This window comes from Cyprinus carpio, chromosome B3, assembly GCF_018340385.1.
Source record: "Cyprinus carpio isolate SPL01 chromosome B3, ASM1834038v1, whole genome shotgun sequence".
Classification (NCBI taxonomy): Eukaryota; Metazoa; Chordata; class Actinopteri; order Cypriniformes; family Cyprinidae; genus Cyprinus; species Cyprinus carpio.
Genome location: NC_056599.1, coordinates 14,725,783 through 14,748,107, shown reverse-complemented (window position 1 = coordinate 14,748,107; position 22,325 = coordinate 14,725,783). Strand labels below are relative to the sequence as shown.

The following is a 22,325-nucleotide window of genomic DNA, read 5'->3' as shown; positions in this document are numbered from 1 at the left end:
CTCTCAGTCTCATAGGCCCATACAGAATCTGCCCTTACGGAAAACTCAAGATTTCTGCAGAATTGGAACAACGCATCAATCAACAAAGTTGAAGACATCTCCAGTCCCTCGATTTCCATTATTACAGACCCCATGACATATAAATGACAGTTTTGAGACGATGTTGTCCACGTCAAGTCAGTTTTGTCTTCCTAAACATTTAACTTTTAGAAGATACACATTTAAAATGTACTTTCTGTATTGAGAAAACCAAGCAAATATACTGATGACTCATCTTGCCCATTTTTGTCCAATCAAAGAACAGGGGTGCCCAAACCTGTTCATAGAGATCTACCTTCAGCTCCAACCCTGATCCAACACACCTGAACCAGCTAATTCAGATCTTCAGGAGCACTTGATAATTACAGACAGGTGTGTTGGAGCAGCTTTGGAACTTATGCTGCCTTAACGTGCAATCGGAAGTATCGTAAATATAGTTTTCCTAATTGGAAATTGGACGTGAGCGCCTCTCAAGTCGTATTTACAGACTGGAAACTCAGAACTTTGTTTTTTATTTACCAGAGTTTCAAATTGGATCAGGCCATAAACTTTAAACAGTTGTTGGAGGGGACAAACCATTGCTGCCGTCAATTCTCAAACACTTTTGTCTAGTCAATCATGATCTAGAATTTGAACCTTTCGTTCCCGTTTAATTAATTTCTGCGAGCACAAGGCATAAAAATGGGGATATATCCAGGAAATCAAAAGGAAAATCAAATAGGAAATAAATCTTTATCCGCAAAGATTTCCGTTCTTTTCATATTCTTTTGGAAAATTTCATTCAGCTACCAATAAAAGCCTCGAGTCAACCAAACACCATCATATTTTTGAACCATTTTGTCTTTCTGCATAAAAATGGGGTCTGGCAGATTCCGTCTCATGCATCCGGTGTCTACTCATGCACCCCTTGCCTCTCCATTTGAATGTGAAGACATGAAAACGAGGCCGATATGGAGAGCGGGATCAGGGTGACTCCTTTCATATCTAAAGCACAGCGAACACAAGTGCTCTCAAAGAGCGAGAGGGGGGAAAGACAAAGGGAGAAACCCAGAGAGCGGGAGCATGGTGGGTTGACTCCGCTAGATTATAGCTCTTAGTATTATTATGATAATCAGGGGTTGTATGGGGATTTTGGAGGTGGTAGCAGTCCCTATGAGCAGGCTTTAGTCTAGCAGTTTACTACGGCGCATAATCACTGTCATTATCACCATATTCAACACTGTACTATATTATCCCTTCAGTCCCATGTAAACAAAGCCTTTGACTAACATAAATCTTCCCACATTAATGCTCAGCTAGGAAAGCCATGTAAAAACATTTCTAAGAACAGTATAGGAGGGGGAATGTGGAAGAAGGGTAGATGGGAAATAAAAATGAGCAAGGGCACAAAAAGGAGAGATGCACAAAACGTGACGCACATTGGACGTCTCCAGGGATGGAGGGAGAGAGGTAAACAGCCTCTCCCGCGGGCCGGTGCAGAAGGGTATAAGGGGGTAAAACAGCAGCGATGTGGTGCCAGGTGGGCAGAGGGCCATGAGTCAGGAGCAAATCTCCTTAGAGGGCATCCTAAGCTCTAAGAGCCAGTTCACAATGGTGTATGACAATACATTCAAACGGTCAAACCTGCTGACCAGTTGAAGCTGGTCCTACTCATCAACATGGAACATTTTTGCAAGAAAAGCAAGTAAAAAAAATGTTCAGGTCATTGCTTTAAAGAAAAGCTGATCATAAATGCCTCGGGCTAAATATAGGACCGGGTGTACTAACCACAGCACACCGGTGAACATACTGACCCTGTGTCAATCAGTACAAGTTACCATGCAATGGATTGCACACACGTCCCCTTAGAAGACTTACAGGAGTGAGAGACAGAGAAAGAGAGAGGGCACATGGTGCTTGGATTGAATGATAGGTTGTTGATTCGGGATGCACAATGTTCTCCACATTTGACAGTGGGTGCAGCAGACCTTCTCTAAACCAGCTGCAGACTTGTGTAGTTTTGACATCACCTCTTCCTCTGACATTAAACATGGATACTCACCCCTGCTCTCTCTCTCTCTCTATATGGCTATGTTTGGAATGGCATACTAGCTTATTACTTACTGCACAGTATATATTTAAAAAAAATAGTGAACAGACGTTCCACAATAAACATTTCAAACATTCTTTACTGACCTCATCATGATGGATCAATTAGTGAATAATATTTAACAAACGCTGGAAACAAAAGCGTTTTAGCCAAATAAAGCATCTTTGCTTTTGGCAGTCCAATCCAATTAAAAAATGAAAAATTACAGACAATATTTTCGGTTCATCCATCACATTGGAAATGAAAGGTCAAGTAAAACACTCTGAATTGTGGGATAACAATTTATACTGGCTGCATTCTGTTTATTAGCATTCTACACTTAATATTTCTTATTATGGCAGAAATATTAAGAGGGCTATGCCATTCCGAATTCCGCTTATGTTGTGTACCACTCATTCTGGCAAAATTTACTAGGTAATTTGGAAGAAAATGTGCATACTGTGCAAAGAATACATCGTATATACTGCAGCCAGAGTATTATGCTAGTATGCTTTTCGAATATAGCACACTCTCGTCATCCTTACATATTCTTTGTACACAGAATGAAAACCACACTGAATAAATGAATATGTGCATAAATAATCAAAACATAGAAATAAATATTAATAAATAAAACATCAGACATTAAAGACTTGAAGACTGAGCAGACTTCAGAGGGGCGGAGCACTCATGAATACCTCTCTTTTGTTCAATAGGCTATGCAGCTCATTTGCATATGGTGATTCTAAACCACAGAGGCTGTGTCTCATTGGTCAGGTGTCCCTGTCGCTCAATGAATGCTAAACTTGTTTTTTTTTTTTTTTGTTCTAAACCTCAGTTTCCATTGTACCCGACTGGCAAAAAACAACAACATTTAAAATACCTTTAACAAAGTCTTTTAGATGGAAGCTTATACTGAGCTCTTATATAGATATAGATTTACTCTGCTTCCTGTTCTTCTAATGTGGGTCCATCTAACCCAGTAAAAATAGCCTCTGAGATACACACTCGCACACATACGTACTCTGGTTCGCAAGCATCCAAATGTTCACGTTCAGACATACACATACAAATTGTAAATCAACTGTCACACCAGGTTCAGAAACAACAGCTGATATTGGTATGTAAAAACAGTCAAATACAATCTAGGGTTTGCGACTGAAACTTTTCCGAATGATCCCCCCAATTTTTTTTTTTCACCTAAATATCTTATATTCTATTCATCTAGTCGTCTGATATCTATTACATCTTCCAGATACAATATAACCAACACTACATTATGGCTGCTGTCAATCAACCCACAATGCACCAGTGCGCCCCTGAGGCACAGTGTATTCCCCTACCCACGGCAAGCGCTTCCTGTCTGGGAATGTTGAAGGTCAAACATTACCAACAATGTAATGGGTTATATTACATAAAAATTGTGCCAGGATTTATCTAGTTTGTATGTAAAATCCCTCTCTTTCTGTCTCTGTCTCTCTCTCTCGCTGTCTCTTGGCAGACAATTAGATTTCCTGGCACCGTGGTGCTCCAGGGCAGGACCGAACGAACGAGGGCCGGAGAGAGCGAAAGAAAGAGAGAGGGAGAGACTGGCGTGGTGTTTAGGTCACAAACTTCAAAAACATCTTTATTTTTGATTTCTGTTGCAGTACAAGAACTGTTTTTCATAGTATTTGATACTTTTTTTTGTTGCTTTTGTTCTTCTATGTACAGGAGACGAGTAGAGTAAGACTTGCTTTTGCTTTCGTGTGGTTCGTATGTACAGAGGTTGGACTCGAAGAATGGCTGGAGCGGTAGCAAAAAAATTCTTCTAGCCACAATAACACAGGTGATACAGCACGTCCACCTACAACATCCATCAGTGATTCGGAGAGCAGGTTCAGTCCTTAATCCACCCCCCATCTGTGGATCAGAGACGAAACCCTACAGAGTTTCAATTCATGAGAGGTCCCATGGCCGAAAGGTTTCAAACGACCCATCTGACGATGGGTTGTGTCCTAACGTTCACCCCCTCATTCCCAGTCTCTGTGGTTATTCTATAACGAAGAGTCAGTTCAGAGAGAGAAATAAAGGCAACTACACTGAGGCAGCTTTCCACTACCTGTGTCTGAACAATAGTCCTTGTTTTCCTTTTTCAGGAGCATATGTTCACACTCTTGATGTTCAGTAACAAGCACTTCTGTGAGTGTGTGTGTGTGAGCGTGCGTGTAGATTCCAGTTTGTGTCCTGGCTCAAAAACAGTTATTTTTGGCAACACTGAAGAGCTTTCAGAGAGATTTTTGTAACTTGCAGTATAATGGCATAACCCCATTTCCTCGCGTAACAGCTCTCATCAAATAATGATGGAGAAAGAGAAAGGAGTTACGCAAAAGTAACATTTTAAAGATAAGACTTCAAATGAAACACAGAAATAGAAGCCTGGTGAGAAGTTTGTCGATATTTTTGGAGCAGAGTGAGCTGAAGGCAGAGACGTCCATTGAGAGAAGGCAGATAGTTGGACTCGCTCTTTTTCTATGTGTGTGCGCGAGGAGGGAGGAGAAAATGATGCTGATGAGAGAGCAGAGTGGTTACACAGCACTTCAGAGAGCCTGCTGCCATGGAGACAAACCTCTCTGTCGCTCTCCCTGTTTAGGCTTTCCTTACCTCTTACTTCAAAACAAATGAAAGAGCAAAAAGGCAACCAGACATAAGGAGGGTGTCAGAGACAGGAGAGGAGTCCATCATCGCCATCGGCACTTTGCATCAGACCCTGTGGTGCTCTTCCTCCTCCACCTCTTTCTCGTGGTCACAGGCTTGTGACCAGCTGCATCTGTCCATCTCCCTCAGTGTGAGGGGGCTCAGGGGCGGCGTGGGCTTCAGTGCTTGGTCTCCTAGGCGGAGCCTGGTAGAAGGTCTGCATGGGGGCTCCGCGGGAGCCTATGGCAGGCCGACCCGAGCTGTAGTACAGCTCCTCCGGAGGCTGGGCCGTGCGTGGAACCACTTCTAGTGGCTCTGGGCTGCTGTCGGGGTAGGGCGAATCTCGCAGGTTGGTGATGCTGGTGTAGAGGGAGTCCCTCGCAGGCGAATCGGGGGCTCCATTGCGACCCTGGCCTGCTGCGCTTTGGCCGCTGTGACCGCTGTGGCCCAAACTCTCAGTCAGGTCGGCCGTGTAGCTTTCGGACTCATCGGGGTCGCTCTGGTAGAGCACGGACTGGGCACGCTGCAGGAGCAGGGGCTCCTCCAGAGCCTTGTAAAGCAGTTCCACATCTTGTGGCGTGCGCTGACGCGCTTCTCTAGAACGAAAGTCTTCGTCGTCCTCGATGCCTATCGCTGGCTCTGCCCCGCCTCCGCCCCGCCCCATTCCCATGTGCCCGTGTCCTCTGACCAGGCTGCCACATGTTCTGTCAGTGCCCCCAGCCCCTCCACCGCCTCGTAGATTATTGTGCACAAGTTCCGATATGATCATCTTCTCGAACGCTGCTGCATCTGAGAGGTTTCTCCGTATCCCGCCGAGAGTTTCTGAACCGCGGGGGTTGAGCAGGGGAGGGGGGCTATCTCCACCTCCACCTCCCAGGAAGTCACAGCTGCCCCCGGGAGCTCCCGAACCCCCGACACTACGCAGAGAATAGCTGTTGTTGAAGTTCCCATTCAGAGGTAGCGTCTCCATGCCTCCGTGATCTCGGTTCTTAGACAGTGTGCTCTCTGTTGAGAGAGCAAATGAGAGGTGGTAAGCAAATGAAAATGGAAGAGGGAGAAGTGAGCACTTCATTACCTATTTTAATCAAGACGGGGATTCACAGCAACAGAATCCGGGATTAAATCAATAATGGGGAACGCAACTTCCATCATAAGATTAATAGGCTTACGGACAGAGGCAAGTTATTACCAGGGAAGTAAATTGTGTACATAGAAGCACAGGCTTCACTGCACGTGTGAAGAGGTTATTATTCTGCAAAATTAGCCTATAAAACACTGAAAATAGCCATAAGCCTGAAAGTGGAAAGAGTCTTACTTGGGTCACGGAAAGTTCCTGTGGATCCATGGTGAGGCCATGTGAGGGCAAAGTGAGACAAAAGAAAGACAACAGTGATCAATAATATGTTTCTACCTTGGGCTTTACTTGAAACCACACTTTTTTTTTTCCTCAAACATTGGCATAAACAAATGTCACACTAAGGAACTCTATTGTTGAAATAATGTAATAGCCATGAAAAGACAACACTGGACATCAATGGACAGAGGGAGAGAGAGAATTCCACATAGCAGTGCCTCACTTTTTAGTTTAGGAGCAGAACCACCTTCACAATAATGTTCTGATTTCAAAATGTTGTTAGCTATTCTATCAGCTATAATCAAATTTAGTTAACTTCAATGAATCACTTAAAGTGACAGTTCACCCAAAATAACTATTCTATGATGATTTACTCTAACTCATGTTGTTCCAAACCTGTCTCCCATTTAAAACAAAAAGTGACTTGAAATAGTCATAAAGGTTTGGAATAACATGAGTTTCCTTTTCTTGAGTGGATATTTCTATAATATTTCTATAAACAAAATAAAACTATCAAATTAAATAATTTTTCATTTAATCAGTATTATTTTGTGGGGGAATTCTCAATTTGGGTAAATTTATACTAAATACAACTTTTTTTTAATAATATATTTTCTTAGAATTTACTTTTTTTAGACTTCACTAGAACACATGCAAGAGAGACAGAGAGAGAGAAGCCAATTTTATGTGAGTGAGATTTTACTATTCCCTCAGCTTTCCCCCTGAGGTTTACATTAAAAACTGTGACGTCTACTCACTAGATAAAGTATGAAAACAGCAGAACTACTATTGTATAGTTTTGGGTAAGCGTCTGATTCTGTGGACTAAGGATTTTCAGATCAGTATCTCACTCTTTTAATCTTGGGAGTTGGGATCTTAGGAACAGCCCTTCATTATTTGGTTTGGGAAGATTAGAAACAGAGCTTTACTGTTTTGCTTTGGCACGATCATTATTCGGCGAGACGTTATTCACACTTCAGTCTCATAAAGTCAAGACGATGTTTATTTCACGCGCCCCTTCACACGGCAGAGATGTTGTGATATTCTTTTAACTCGTCGGCGTCTATTGAACACAGGAGATGCATGCGGCGGCGCAGACCAAGGCGTGCGGGGGTTTAAATATTAATGCCCGGTATGATTTTAATCAACGCTCCTCTGTGCAGAGAGAGAGTAATTAGACATTCTAATGAGGCCCTCCTCCTACTTCCTCTCCATAAGCATTCTAAAAATGTCCTCTCAGCCGAGCAGAGCCGAGCGGCGCACCGTCAGCCTGACACATTACACAGAGAGGGAACGTTTAAAATATTCAACAGAGACGCTGTCTTAAATTTCACCCCACTGACATGGGAACCGCAGCTATCTTTCTCTCTCGCTGACTCTCAATTGGCACACGAAGGCGAATGGTAAAGCAAGAGAGCGAAGCCTGGGCCATATGTGTGTGCGACACAGACAGAGCCATGCCGATACTCTGTGTCGAATCTTCAGGGAACGCTCTTCTGTCAGTCACTCAACTTCAGCCCTAGCTTTAATCGATGCTCTGGTCTGTCTTTCCAGCAGGAGGGATTAAAACGCTGGCCAGATGGTCAGCCCGTGTCCACCCCTCTGATTCACACTGACAGACCGACAGAGTGTAAACTCACACGCACAGACCTACACACAAACAGCATATGCACTAAAGTGCACAGATCCCAGCACATGAATACCATCGGTGATACTCACACACACTGTGGCAGAAACTGCATGTACAATAATGATAATAATAATAATAAAAAAAAATTCCAGAGGAATCTTTTATCACTCAGAGGACGCTGATTCATAGCTGAGAAGTTAAGAAGTAAAGTTTCTTTTGCATATCATCTTTGTCTCAGACTTTTAAGCTACTAAAGTCTTTTACGAAGCCTATGAAATAGTTACCTTTGATCAATAAAATACGAATTAAGGCATTTTGGCGAATTTGAGCACAGTTTGAGATTCAAACCATTCTGAAACTCTACGTGGTAAACTGCGTTAATAAAGCAATCTTATTCGGGATTTTTCTTTCCAATACAAGACAAGGTCCCCCTACACTTACCAGTAGAGTTGAAGACCCCAGGTGAGGGAGGGGTAAACGTCTCAGCCAGCAGTGTGTTGTAGGGTGAACTTCCTGTACGGGTTTGCAGCACGGGGTTGGTCAGAAGATGGTTCCCCATTGTACCTAAAAAAGAAAAGGAAAATTCTTCACATAAACGCAACCTGTCCTCCAACTAATACGCTCGTATAGGTCGTTTGTCCAAATCCCTGGAATACGACCCATCAGAGCGTATACTACAATTGCGCCCCTATCGGCAAAAGGTCGTTTTCATATTAATGTTTTGTACTCTTTTATTTGCACTGTGATTTGCGTTTCGTGTAGCTCAGTTGGTAGATTATTGCGTTATACCTTGATATGCAATCATGCTATCATGGGTTCGATCCCAAAGAACGGATGTGCACGTAAAATGTATACGCTCAATAAATCATAATTTAGCATGATTTCTGTGAGGGTTAGGTTTAGGGGGTGGGGTTTAGGTGTGGTCATTCGAACGAATAAGCCACCTAGTAAAATATGTACGAATTACTGTGAGATCGGTGTAAAAAGTCCACACATTGCATTTTGATTGGTAATGACGTTATACGTCATTTCATGACGACAGACGCAATGCGATACTGTCATTATTTTTACGCCCGCTAGAGGCCGCTTAACTTTAAAACGTAAATATAGGTCGTAATAAGGTGCTTGCACAAACGACCTATATGGTCATTTTTTGTTGGAGGACAGGCTCCATAAACGTCATAACATTTTGTGACTCTGGCTTTCAAAATCCTAGTCTATAAATGTTATTTAAACAGCAAGGAAATAGAGGCCATGTTACAGGTATGTTGTGAATATACATACATCCCTAATCATACCCAATACCACTATTAACTAACTATTAACTATGACTATTACCTCAATAAAATCCTAATTTGTTGCTTATTAATAGTTAGCAAGGTAGTTGTTAAGTTTAGGTATGGGATAGAATTAAGGGATCTAAAATATGGTCATGCAGAATCAGGCATTAATATGTGCTTTATAAGCTCTAATAAACAGCCAATATGCCAGTAATATACATGCCAATAAGAAACTAGTTAATAGTAAGAATTGGTCTTTAAAATAAAGCGTTACCATATTCTTACAATCTAAATTGTACAGTTTCATATGATCTGCCTATGCCCCAGTGGACCCTATGCTTACTTGTTTTTTAAAAATTGGAACTTTAGTTTTTAACAAAATTTTCGTTCAGAAAGTGACATACATCTGCTAGTAACTTGTAAAGTAAGATTAATTGTTAGGTTTACAGTGACTCAAATCAAGCCTGTAACTCTTGTGCATTTGGTAACACTTTAAGAAAGGGACCAATTCTCACTATTAACTAGTTGCTTATTAGCATGCCTATTATTAACATATTGGCTGTTTATTAGTTCCTATAAAGCATTTATTCTGCATATTCTACATCCCCGATCATACCCAAAACCTAAACCTAAACTGCCTTACTATCTATTAATAAGCAGCAAATTAAGAGTTTATTAGGGCAAAAGTCATAGTTACTGGTTTGTTAATAGTGAGAATTGAACCTTAAAATAAAGTGTGACCGTGTATTTTACCGTGACTGAAACGTTATTGACCATTAACATCCAGGAACTATCAGTTTCAAGAGGAATAATACATCATATGAACATGGATTGGCTATTTGCACTTCACAATAAGGTTAAGCAGAATCTACTCTACAGTGTGTTTGAGTTTGACATTTCACAGAAAAAAAAGAAGAAATCCCTAATGTCGCTGTGTGATATCGAAATGGCTGATTTGATGAAGTGTTTATTTGAAGCAAAGCCGAAATGTATTTGAAGAGTAGTCGTGGAGCGTAATTCTATGCCTCACTGTCAGATGGAGTCATTGGGAGGGAAATGGTAATATTTGCTATTATGTAGTTCCACAGAGCAGCCACTGAAATGTGGGTTCATTTCCCAGTGAAATGTGAACGCTTGCAGTAGACAAATGTGACTCAGAGAAATGGAACATTCAGTATGGCCCATAATGCAGGCACAGAGCTGCAGCCTGGGGCTTTCAGACAGAAATGCCATGAAATTAAAAAGAGGCCAGTATGACATCGAGTGGACTGAGGCAAAGTGCAACCTTGCGCTCTCGTGCTATCATCTATCAGAGAGGACCGCCTCAAGAATTAATTTTAGACGTGCGCTCGCTCACGCTCGCCACACATACTACACACATTTCTTACCTCTTGCAGGAATGTTCCAAGTTTAATAAAAGTAAAGCTGTGCCAGCAGCATTTGTGGCATAAAATTGATTATCAAAATCCAGCTCATTCCTCATTACAGTCAGACACAATGTAGTAAACACACTGTTAAGCACACCAACAAGAATTAAACATGAGACTTATTCAATCTGTCAACTTTGTTGTCATGACCATGTAATGACACTAAAGCCCCACAGTGCCGTTTAAGCTAAATAAAAGATGAACTAAACATCATTTGCTCACCAATGAATCCTCTGCAGTAAATGGGTGCCGTCAAAATGAGAGTCCAAACAGCCAATAAAAACATCACAGTAATCTTGAAGTAATCCACTCATCTCCAGGCCATAAATTCTTATCATGTGAAGTGAAAAGCTGCGTGTTTCTACTCTGTCAAAATGTTGTAAATAAAACTAATAAAATTAGTAGAGTACAATTTCAGAATTTTTCTACTTCAAAATGTTACTTTCAATTCATTGTTTTACCTGCCATTTCTTGGTAATTGTAAATAATTTACAAGCAATTTCAAAGCAAAAAAAAAAAAAACTTTTATATAGCAACTTCTTCCAGTAAAAAAGTTACTGTGCATATTTCTCTCCTGATTCAGATGACAACTTTTTCACTGGAGAAATCAATATTTTGGATAGAGTAGTAGTATTTTTAGCCAGAAGCAACTGTTTAAAATTAAAAATGTTTTAATGGTGAATTCATTTATTACAAACATGCAGTTGATGGACTGGAGTCATGTGGATTACTTGTGGATTATTGTGATGTTTTTTTCAGCCATTTGGACTCTGACTGCACCCATTCACTGCAGAGGATCCACTGGTGAGCAAGAGTAATGCTAAATTTATCCAAATCTGTTACGATGACCAAAACAAAACAAAACAAAACAAAACAAAACAAAACAAAACAAAACAAAACAAAACAAAACAAAACAAAACACAAAACAACAACAACAACAAACAAACAACCCCCCCCCGGCCCCCCCAAAAAATGTATCTATATCTCGGGTGGCCTGAGATTAAGTATTTTTTCATTATTGGGGAACATTTCACAGGTCTTCAGTTTTCTTTTGTTAAACCCTTCAGATGGCTGGTACCAATAGTAAAAAAACAAAACAAAAAAAAAAAAAACGAGGACAGAGTCAAAATTATGTTCATTAAACCACAAATAATGTTAATAGAGCTACACTTGTATTGTACCTTGTGATATTCCTTTAATTCCTGTAAATATCTCACTGGAGTGTCGTGTGTAAAATGTGAAGGGGAATCTAGGCCAGCGGGAGGGAGGTGGAGGTACGACGGCAGCTCTTGGAAGCACAGAAAAGACTTCACACGGCGGTGAAGTGGGAAATGAGAGCGATAGGAGATGAATCTGATAAAGACAGCGGTGTGCACATACACGCGCCCTTTCATTACCCTCCATCTCTACTTCTGACTGCCATTCACTCTTGTAACATCCAAAAACTTTTCTCCCGCGGCACAAAACCCTGCCGTTTCCTTTCCCCGGAATCTATTCTTTTCTTTTTTTGCCGCTATATGGTTTAGATCTGCCTTTCTATCTCGTATTCTCTCTCTCTCGCCTTGATTAAAGTCCCCGGAAAGCAACAATCGGCACACTGCAGTGAGGACGCTACTGTCATTCCCCTCAATTAGAGTAATTACCCCCCGTTCATTCGGTGGCTAATCACTTCATTAAAAACAAAATGGATAGAATTAGCATAAAGAGTGGCGGTTGATTTAGCTGCGGCTTCTCTGTCGTCGCCCCCCTCTCCTCCCACAAACATTGATCCCTGGGATGATCAGAACGGTGGTGACGCCACACTCCGGATCCGGTGATGGAAACAGCCTGCCTCTCGCATTCTCTCTCTATTAACTTTCACTTAGTCTCCCCTTACAGTCCAAGTGGTGAACATATTAAAAAAGGTCAGATAATGAAGAAGCAAATATCTGTTTGAAAGTTGAAAGTGTATTATGAACACATGCGTTTTTTCTGAAGTCAAAAATGCATTTTAAAAAAGCAAATCTGCAAAAACCAGCATAGTTGTTTTTAGTGACAAACCAAATGAATTTTTTTTTTAACTGAAAAATGTAATATAATAAGTATAAGTTGAAGTACTAAAATGACCAATGAAATAAAAAATAAATTCTAATAATCTAAAAAAAAAAAAAAAAAAAAAAATATATATATATATATATATATATATATATATATATATATATATATATATATATATATATATATATATATATATATATATATAACAAATCTGCCACACAGAAAAACATTACTAATTTTATAAGAGAACCCAAAGAGTGTATATACTGTATACCAAGATGGTTCACTCATATTAATATGATTGGGAGAAAGTGCAACTTAGTGCACTTTGCAAACAAAGTGAAATTAGTCCCGCCTTATAAATATAAATGCCAATTGCCGATCGGTAAAGTCACAGAAGCTTTGTTTCCCACAGAGACAGTTATTGTCCTTGACATTTCACATGTGCATTGGCTGAACCGAACTGTGCTTTTTAAAGCTGTTTGAATGCAAGAAACTACATGGGACAATTCATATCAGCTTTTACTGCTAATGCTAAAATGTTTAAATGTGAATTGAGCCAGCAGTTTTAGAGAATTCGGCATTTCAAGTAGATAGGACTTGTTAGTATTGGGGACACTTCATTTACAGCGATATCGTTGACTTGATTGCAAATTATTGCACAGATACCATTTAAACTTAACTGAGCTGCATGATGACATCACTGAATTCAATGATGAACTGCCTTTAACTGTCATTTTGCATTATTGACACTGTTTTCCTAATTATTGTTGTTCAGTTGCTTTGACGCAATCTTTTTTGTATAAAGCGCTATATAAATAAAGATGACTTGACTTGACTATTGCATGCCTGAAATAGCTGATATTATGGCCACTGAGGGGAAATGATTTCTTGAATGGGAAAAATGACCATTTTATACACAGATACATAGGTGAAGATGGACTCTGGTGCATGCTGGGAAATTTTAAGCCAGGAGGAGGGTCTCACCACGGTTGAGAGTGGGAGTGCTGTTGATGTCTCCAGCCATGAAGGACGACTCTGTCTGCTTTCGCACCGTGTCGTTCCACATACGACGAATTCGACTCTGAAACAGGTGAGTGGGGTGAATTGGTATATGGAATATAAAAGCAGTCTATAAATAGCGATGCTGTCAGTGTGCATGTGTGTCACCTGTCTGTGTACTGCTGCATGGCGTGCCTGGCTGCCAGTGTAGTAGCGGTTGTTGGCACGAAGGGCAGAATTCTTCAGCGATCCATGAGAGCTTGTAGTGGAGGTGCGACTGCAGCAGTAAGAATGACGCAGGCACTTGCTGTACTCCTTATGCACCTAAAACACATAGCACTTACACTTAAGCACACTACACATGTTCAGTTACTGTAGGTAATGAGGCTGATGAAACTATAAATGAAACCATCGAAATTAAACCATAATATGTAATGTTTTTTAGCCACCTAATTGCATTCTAATTGCAACAAAATAAAAATGTATTACAGTTTAAATTAATATTAAACACAATTAGCTGAACTTTAAAGAACTTCTTGACCCATTTAAGTAGGACTTAAATACATCTTTATATGTAATTTCAAAATGACTAATATTGTGTTTGAAATATGGTTGAAGTGTACTGCTGTATGTACTGACTTTATTTTTTATTTTTAAATGTATTTTATTGTGTTTTATATTTTGTTTAGTTTTTCATGTATTTGTAATTACACATTTATAATGATGAAGTTGCAATTTTAAATATTTAATGGAATTTTAAGTACATTTAAAATATATAAATACTCAAGCACTTCATACATGCTTGGTATGTTAGTCAACACATCAAAATAAGTGTACATGCAAAACATTTTAATTTGAAATTATTAAAAAAGTTGTTCTATGCTTAGAAACATAGTCATGAAACTTAAGTGGCCTTGTACTTCATTATATTATCTGCAAGTACAGCATTAACTATAATATACATTTCATAATGCATTACATTCTTTTGAAATCTTAATGCATTTAACTACTTTTTGTTAATAGCTCAGATAGCTTGACTACTGTTTAACTACTTTATACAGGAGTTTCAAAACTGCTTCCTCAACACAGGGCTCAACCAATGGTGTGTGTTTGGGGGCAGGGCTTTGTTTAACCGAACAATGACAGATAGAGTGCTTGAAAACCTGTTTGAAAACAGTTAGTATTTTTCTTTTTTTGCCAATAGTCGTGCAGAAATTACATCCTTTATCTTTAAATGAAGCTAATTATAAAAAATAATAATATCACAGATAAATCCTAACCCAAAGGTGTTCCTAAAAGAGCATTTTAACTTATTTTAACCTGTGATGACACCACCACATTTGTCTTTTTCCATATTTAGATAACTTCTGAGGAAATTGCACAGCAAATGTGTCCCCAAAGTATTATGTGGGTATGAAACATTAATGGCACTGACCTTTTTCTGCAGAGCACAGTGGAAGATGAAGATGAACATGCCCTGGAAGGCATTAAAGGTGGTAAAAAGATACGCCATGATGACGGTGTTCTCATTGATGAAGAGGAGGCCGAAGGCCCAGGTCAGACCCAAGAGGAAGAGCAGTGCGATAGCCCCCAGAGCCCAGGACCTGAGGGAGAACATGCATACATTCACAATACATACACATACAACAACAACATAGATAATGTGAATATAATGTGCATTTTTGCAGTGGAAGACTCTCACTTGATGTTGTCCAGGCGGCTGGAGTCGGGTTTGAGGGCGGATGAGTTACGGACCATCTTGTGAAGTGTTATCATGAGGAACACCAGGTTCAACTAAAGGTCAAAGGTAAGACAAAAGAAAATTGTAACTTAAAGACCAAAAGTCATTGTGACACAAATTAAAACCTATTGGCTATATAAAAAGGACAAGCCTTTTAGAAAATGTCTACACTGGAAAGACAATTTAAACCACCGCTTTCTTCCTAACATAGAGCCTCATTTATAAAACACAAGCAGAATTTCAGTGTAAATTGTTCGTGAAATCTTAAATTGCTGCAATTAAATGTAACAATTTACATGAGAATGATGATACGAACATTTACACAGAAATTCACTCAGTTTGTGTTTGAAGAGAGATCCAATGCAAGTTACAAAAGAACTTTGGAAAGATTAAAAAAAAAAACTTTTTCTCACAAACTAATAAAAACAAAAACAGAGCTAACACATTAGTAAAATATATTGTAATTACAAAAATGTCAGCAAATTCCCATATCTAAACCTAATCTAAGCTCCACACTCATATAAAGCATATTACAGCCAAAACATAGTCGTCAGCAGCAACAGATCCATAGGTGAACAAAAGTGCTTTGTTTGATATGACTAGCGCAGCACTTTTCAGAGAGAGAAAAAAAAAGGAACAAACTCTGAGTAAAGCAGAGAGAGAGCGCTGAATGTTTGGAGAGAACAATACCATGATAATGAAGGACACAGGGCCGATAAAACTCCAGATGAAGTAGTTATCCACCCTCAACCAGCACCTACACACAAAACACACACACAATAACTTCATCAGTAACATTTCACTGTTCAAAGAGTGATCACTTTATTACAGGCAAAATAGCATATGCATTTTATGAAATAGCACATTATTGATCATCGAATGCTTTGAAATAATTGCAAGACATCTTAAAATATTATTGCTAGCAAGATGCCGATACATTTTTTTTCTTTTGGCATAAAAACAAGCTAATAAAAAAGCAATAAAAGTCTAGTTGAAGGTTAAGCTCAGTTTTTAATCATTAGTGCACTGAGTCAGCGTCTCATTTTCTGCACTGTAGTCAACATTCAAAAGTCTGCAGCTGTGCTATTTTTCCACAGTAGCACACACATTAACACAGACCAACACACACTTGCGTGCACACTAACACGCAGAGTGACACACACTCACACACGCAGTAATCAGCTCAGTTAAAGGTGCTGCAAGCAATTTTTTTAACTTCTGCCAGACAATAAATTAGACCACGCCTTCTAAACAAAACCCCGCCCCCTCAAAGTAATGACAGCCAACCCAATGTTAGCAAACACAAAGAGGTAAAATTAGGGCTCCCACACTTTTGAATAATGGACTTATATAACTTTTTAACCATACATTTTTCAGGTTGTTTGCGAATAGACAAGATTTAACAATAAAAATTGTCATTAGTATTACTTTTTAAGATTTTATTTAGTAGCTTATATACTCCCTAATATTTCCAAGGTTTCCATGGCCGTCAAAACCCTACGTAAGAAAAGTTTTCTGATGTAATGTAAAAAATAATGTGAGATGCAGCTTTGACATGTTCTTGTAAAGTGAATTATCAGGGCAGGATCTGTCAGATTTATGCATGCTATTCCAAAAAAAAAAAAAAAAAGGTGCTTGCAACATTTTTAACTGGCGTCATTTATAATTCACATGATGACCTTGGTTAGGCTAGGATCACATGTCAGCGGCCAATCATCCAACTGAACTCCAAACTACATAATACCAGTGTATGTTTCCTAGTGAAAGATGATACTGCACTCTATGGAATTTCAACTCCCAGAGAGCCATTTTGCTGGAATCCATTTAAATGAAACAAATGGTTTAAAGAGGGGGTTGCGTCCCCTGCTCAAAAACCAATGGCCCTTGTATGGCCAAGTGCGAATAGACTGTTTCACACGTACGCTTTCTTAGTCCCGTAGCTGCGGTAGTCAATGGCTGCCGAGATGCCCACCACCAGGGCGGGAAAACAGTAGCCGCACAGGTAGTAGTATTTCTTTCGGGAGTATTCACTCTCAAAGACCTCCACCAGCATCAGATACAGCTGGATTCCCTCCAGACACATCCAGGAGAATGCAGCCAGGAAGAAGAAATGCAGCAGGCCTGCAAAAATGGGGCATGCAATCTGTATTTGGACAAAAAAGAGGGATAAGGTGGTTAGTGAGAAAAAAATATCAGACAAAGTATAGTGCATAGTAACTATGAACATAAAAGGAACAGTCCATCCTAAAATGATCATTTACTCCCCTGCGTGTTTTTTTTTTCAAACCTGTATGACTTTCTTTCTTTTGTGGAACATAAAAGAAGATATTTGGAAGAATGTGAGTAGCTAAACAGGTTTGATGACCACTGACTTCTACGTTTTGCTCAGAGAATAAAATGGAAGTCAATGGGAACCAAAACGGTTTTGGTTACCAACATTCTTAAATATATCTTCTTCCGTGTTCAGTCATTTTTGGGGGGACTATCCCATTAAGTCTGATCCACATTCCATTTTATTTTGGTCAAGAAGCACCTACTTCTGAGACCCTCTGATGTGAATGACATGTTGTTTTTAAGTTACTTTTAGTATAAAACTCTGTCCTCCAACACTTTAAAAAACATAATAAATGCATCCCCCCTCTGTTTTCAGATGGTGATCACATTTAAAAGTGATTTATTTTGCTGGGCTGCAGTGTGGAGAAAAAGAAAATGTAGCCGGCACATAAAAGGACTCCCAGCAGAAGCATCTGCCAATCGACTGGTTGAACGAATGCGCAGGCGGCAAACAGTGATCCCACTATTGCAAGTGCACTCACCTAAAAACATCCACCTTTCAGCAAATCACTTAGTGCGAACGTCACATAACATTATTAATATGCATGACTCAAGTCGTGCTTGGCACAGTTTGTGGGCTGAGTCTGACAGGAAGTAAAATTCTTAAGAGAGAAGAAGTGAACAACAGAAGGGATGAAGTCTTCGAAAAAAAATATATATATATTTTTAATATTCGTAGTTTTCACAACTAAGTTTTCAGCTTAATAATGAAATTTTTATGACTTGTGTATATTTTAGAGTGACTGACGTTTCTGGAAAGTTTGGTTTTTCAGCTTTCAAATCGTATCTTGTATAAATGTATCCACAGCAACTTGGCAACCATACTTGCAAAGACAGGCTGATGAGATTCATAATGCAGCCCCCACACTTTATGTATTGTCTCTACGCCCCTGCAAAGCGGAAGATACAGATCTGCTCATGGATTTATCATTTACTTGTTAAGTGCCTCATAAAAAACAAATATATATATATATATCTTCTGAAAAAGAAAAAAGAAAACCCTGCAAACATTATCCAGCTACAAGTTCTTCTTCTGAAGAGCTCATTGTAGCAACCTTGGCACCTTGTAAAATGATTTTGATTGCCAGCATATTAATGCAGTCTGATCTCTGAAAGAGATGCATTTAATCAGCCAATCAGATGACACCACTGCTTTCAAAAGGGAACTTTTGATGTCAATAGACTGATGTGAAAGGCATCACAATTTGTATGATCATGAAACTAATAAGTCACAATATCCTAATCATTTTAAAATGTGTCCATGCTAATTTTCATTTCCGAAGATTGCTGTATGATATATTGATTCTGCATTCAATCAGCTACTCTTGAATCGGAAAACATAACAGAGCTGATAATTTAGGGTATGATTTTTGATGTGAACACAGCGATTCTAAATCGTTCACAGTGTTTAATGTTTTAATTGGTTGATCTTCTCCTTAGAAGTGTTGTTTCAGTAGGGCTTTCGTTTTTGGTTGGCTGACAAACACAAACCTCATCAACATCAACTGTAAACAGATATGCTTTCAGCGGTCAATGTAAAACTCTGTTCAACACACTGGGTACTGTTGGCCAACCAAAAAAAAAAAAAAAAAAAAAAAAAGATGACTGCATCCCTGACAAGACATGGCACTTCAGTTAAAGCAGGAGTACAGAATAAACCAACTTAAGCCTGGTATTGTACTATTTTGGCTACAATTTGGCCGCCTGAGACAAATTTTTGACATCATAAGATTCCTCTGATCCTAGGCAAAAATTTGTAGTCCTAGATCGCTAGTTTGCCATATTCGCAGACAACCAATTAATGACCATTACTATCAAAATTTTCCTTCAATGAGGTTCTGTCAATGTCAGAAGTTTTGAGGCACAGTCCTGCAGTGTTGCTTCCCCTATAACCGTCAAATGAAAAACCAACAGGAGCACTGAAGATGAATCTTCTTGTTTTTGCTGTCATACAGTCTGATAATAATGACAACAGAGATCTCACAGTGTGACACGGCTTATTGCTGGTATGTTCGAAAAGTCTGACAATCAACAATTGCAGCTTTTTAAACAATAACCTTAAAACTCATCTAATTAATGTTGCTTGCTTCAACGTGAAAATTACACCCCAAAGAATCAACAGATAGAGGAGCAGCTGGTTAAATGCGCAGTAAATGCATAATCAACATATAATACGGCAGAGTTGCATAATGCTGCCTGAAGGCAATTTTTTTGAAAGTCAGAGTGAAAGTGATTTCACTAGCTCCAAAAATGTTCCATCATGTGAATAACACGCTACAAGGGTAATGTTTGTTCAGCAATGTATTGTTTTATATACATTACCATTCACTTAGTTTGGAGTCATTAACTCTTTCCCCACCAGCATTTTTGAAAAACGATGCCAGCCACCGCTAGCAATTTCTATGATTTTCACTAAAATTTGATGGCCTCCAGTATATTTTGCAGTATGAATATTTGAATGTGCAATACACCAAAATAATGTTCAGATCCTCTACTTTTAAACTAAAAATCTGTTTTAATCTAGCTTAAAGCATTCTTTTTTTTAATCAAAACTTGAATATAAGTAGGTTTCATAAAAATTTATAATTTTGAGTAAAAAGGTGAGAAAATCACTCCATCAAAAACTACATCTGGATAATATTCAGTACGGCTATCAAAGCATAAATCCAGTAAATCGCTTCCATCAACACCTCCAAAGCTTGCACAGACATATACCACTTCCTGGATCAACATTTTACTCTGTAACATTATGCAGTTTTCATTTATATGCTTTCTATTGCTGATGATCACATTATTTTTAATATGCATCTGTTTACATAGTAGATCGCTCTTTTGTTCGGGAGGTTTTGTACTAGTTCAGAAGATGTGTAATAGCGCCTCCGAGTGTATAGCAGTGAAAACACGAAAAGCCTTAAAAACTCGTCTTTGACGGGGAAGCGTTGTCTTCTAAAAGATGAGATAATTTGTCAATGGCGGGGAAAGAGTTAAGATTTTTTAATGTTTATTATTATTAGCAATGTAAAAAAAAACAGCTGTGATGCTTTTTCAGGATATTCAGTCTTTAACTGACAGTCTATAATGTCACATTTGATCCTTGCTGAACGAAAGTATTCATTTAAATCAAAAAGCAAGAACATGGGGAATGAAACCCAAGAAAAGTACGTCAGATTGTGAAAGTCTGCTGCATCCTCCACAACCGAGCACTCAGAACAAGCACTCATCTGAACTGTGGCATGCAAATGAATGCAAATGAACTCTACTTAATGCATTTTGCATTTAATTCCTTCAGTTAATCGGATGCTAAAACAATGCAGACAGCATGTTCTATCAGTGGGTGCACATAAACACTACAATCAGCGGGTGAAATTCATACCCAGTGCATTCTCCCCTTAATATAGATCATGAATTCACTCACATGGTACTGCGTCTTGTCGATGCCAATGAGGAAGAGGAGCTCGGCGATGAAGAGGTTGATGCACAGGTTCTTGTGGATGGTGTTGCGGTCGGTCTGCAGGCCTCGCAGGAAGCAGAAGGTGGAGATACAGATGGCGAGACACACCAGCGAAATGACGATACCCACCCATGTGATCACAAAGAGGATCAACTCGTGCATCCTGCCTGGATACTGAGAGAGACCGAGAGATGGATAAGGGAAATGGTTTAAACTGATAGGCTGCCTGAGGGAGAGTGACTTAATGAAAATCCAGTAAATGTCAAGCTGAAATTGCTGTGTGTTTGTTTGTGTATTTTGCTCTTATGTGTACAGATATGTGTGTTTGTCTTACAGACAGGGTGCAAACGAAAAAGTTGTTTATGTGCATGAGAGCTATATTCAGATTTGTTTGCAAGCAGGTGATGAATGTAAAGAAGGAATCTGTCTCACGTCAGGTTCGTGGTGTACCATGAGCACGGCGAAGTTTGTTAGATGGCTACAAGAACAAGTTGTGTGTGTGCTGTTGGTTTCCATCAGCCTGCAGCCCTGAGATGACCACTGGCCCGTCATCGAACGCTCGGAGTAGTTCCAGAATGAACAGTTTGGGCTGAAATGATTCTCCAGCTGCAAAGAGGAACCAACAGAGAGACCAGAAAAGATTGGATTTCACTCTTAATGTTTTCTGTTTAGGAGTCATGTGCGACGCCTTCATGGTCAGGGACCATCTAGCACTTACAAACTGATTTTCACTGTATTGTCTGATATAGCAGTTTCTGCACTGCAAAGGCAGCACAATTAGAGTGAATTATAAACAATAAATATAGCACAAGCAATTTCCTGCTGCTTCCATTTGCTCACAAACGTGTGCATTTCTGTCACAGCAAATTTTCATTATAAATATGTAGACACGTGTACTGTAGCAGTAATGCTGATGAATGTATTGACACTACAGGATGAGGGTCTCAAACTGATTTTCTGCTTGCAGTGTTGACAAAATAACGGTAATTTGCAAAACACATGTATTAAACAAAGAGCCTTTTTGTGGTGTTGCTAGCCACTTCAATCTTTCCTCGTCAGTGTTTTTTTAAATTTATTTTTTTAGTTGTATGTTTTTAAGCAGCCACTGCCTGGATTTTTTAAATCATTTTTACAGACGTTTAATGGCCCCCAGAATATTTTGTTGTATGAATATCTGAACAAATAGAGCCTCTGCAACAACAACAACAAAACGTTTTATTCAAGCTTTGTGCAATCTTTTTTATTAACACTCAAATATGGGTAAGTTTTGTGAAAAAAGCTAAATT

At 39.2% G+C, this 22,325-nt stretch overlaps 1 pseudogene; it reads right to left on the bottom strand.

Annotated features, from left to right (window-relative positions):
- Positions 1–3,696: 3,696 nt before the first annotated feature.
- LOC109066033 overlaps positions 3,697–22,325 on the bottom strand; it is a 168,256-nt pseudogene continuing 149,627 nt past the window's right edge.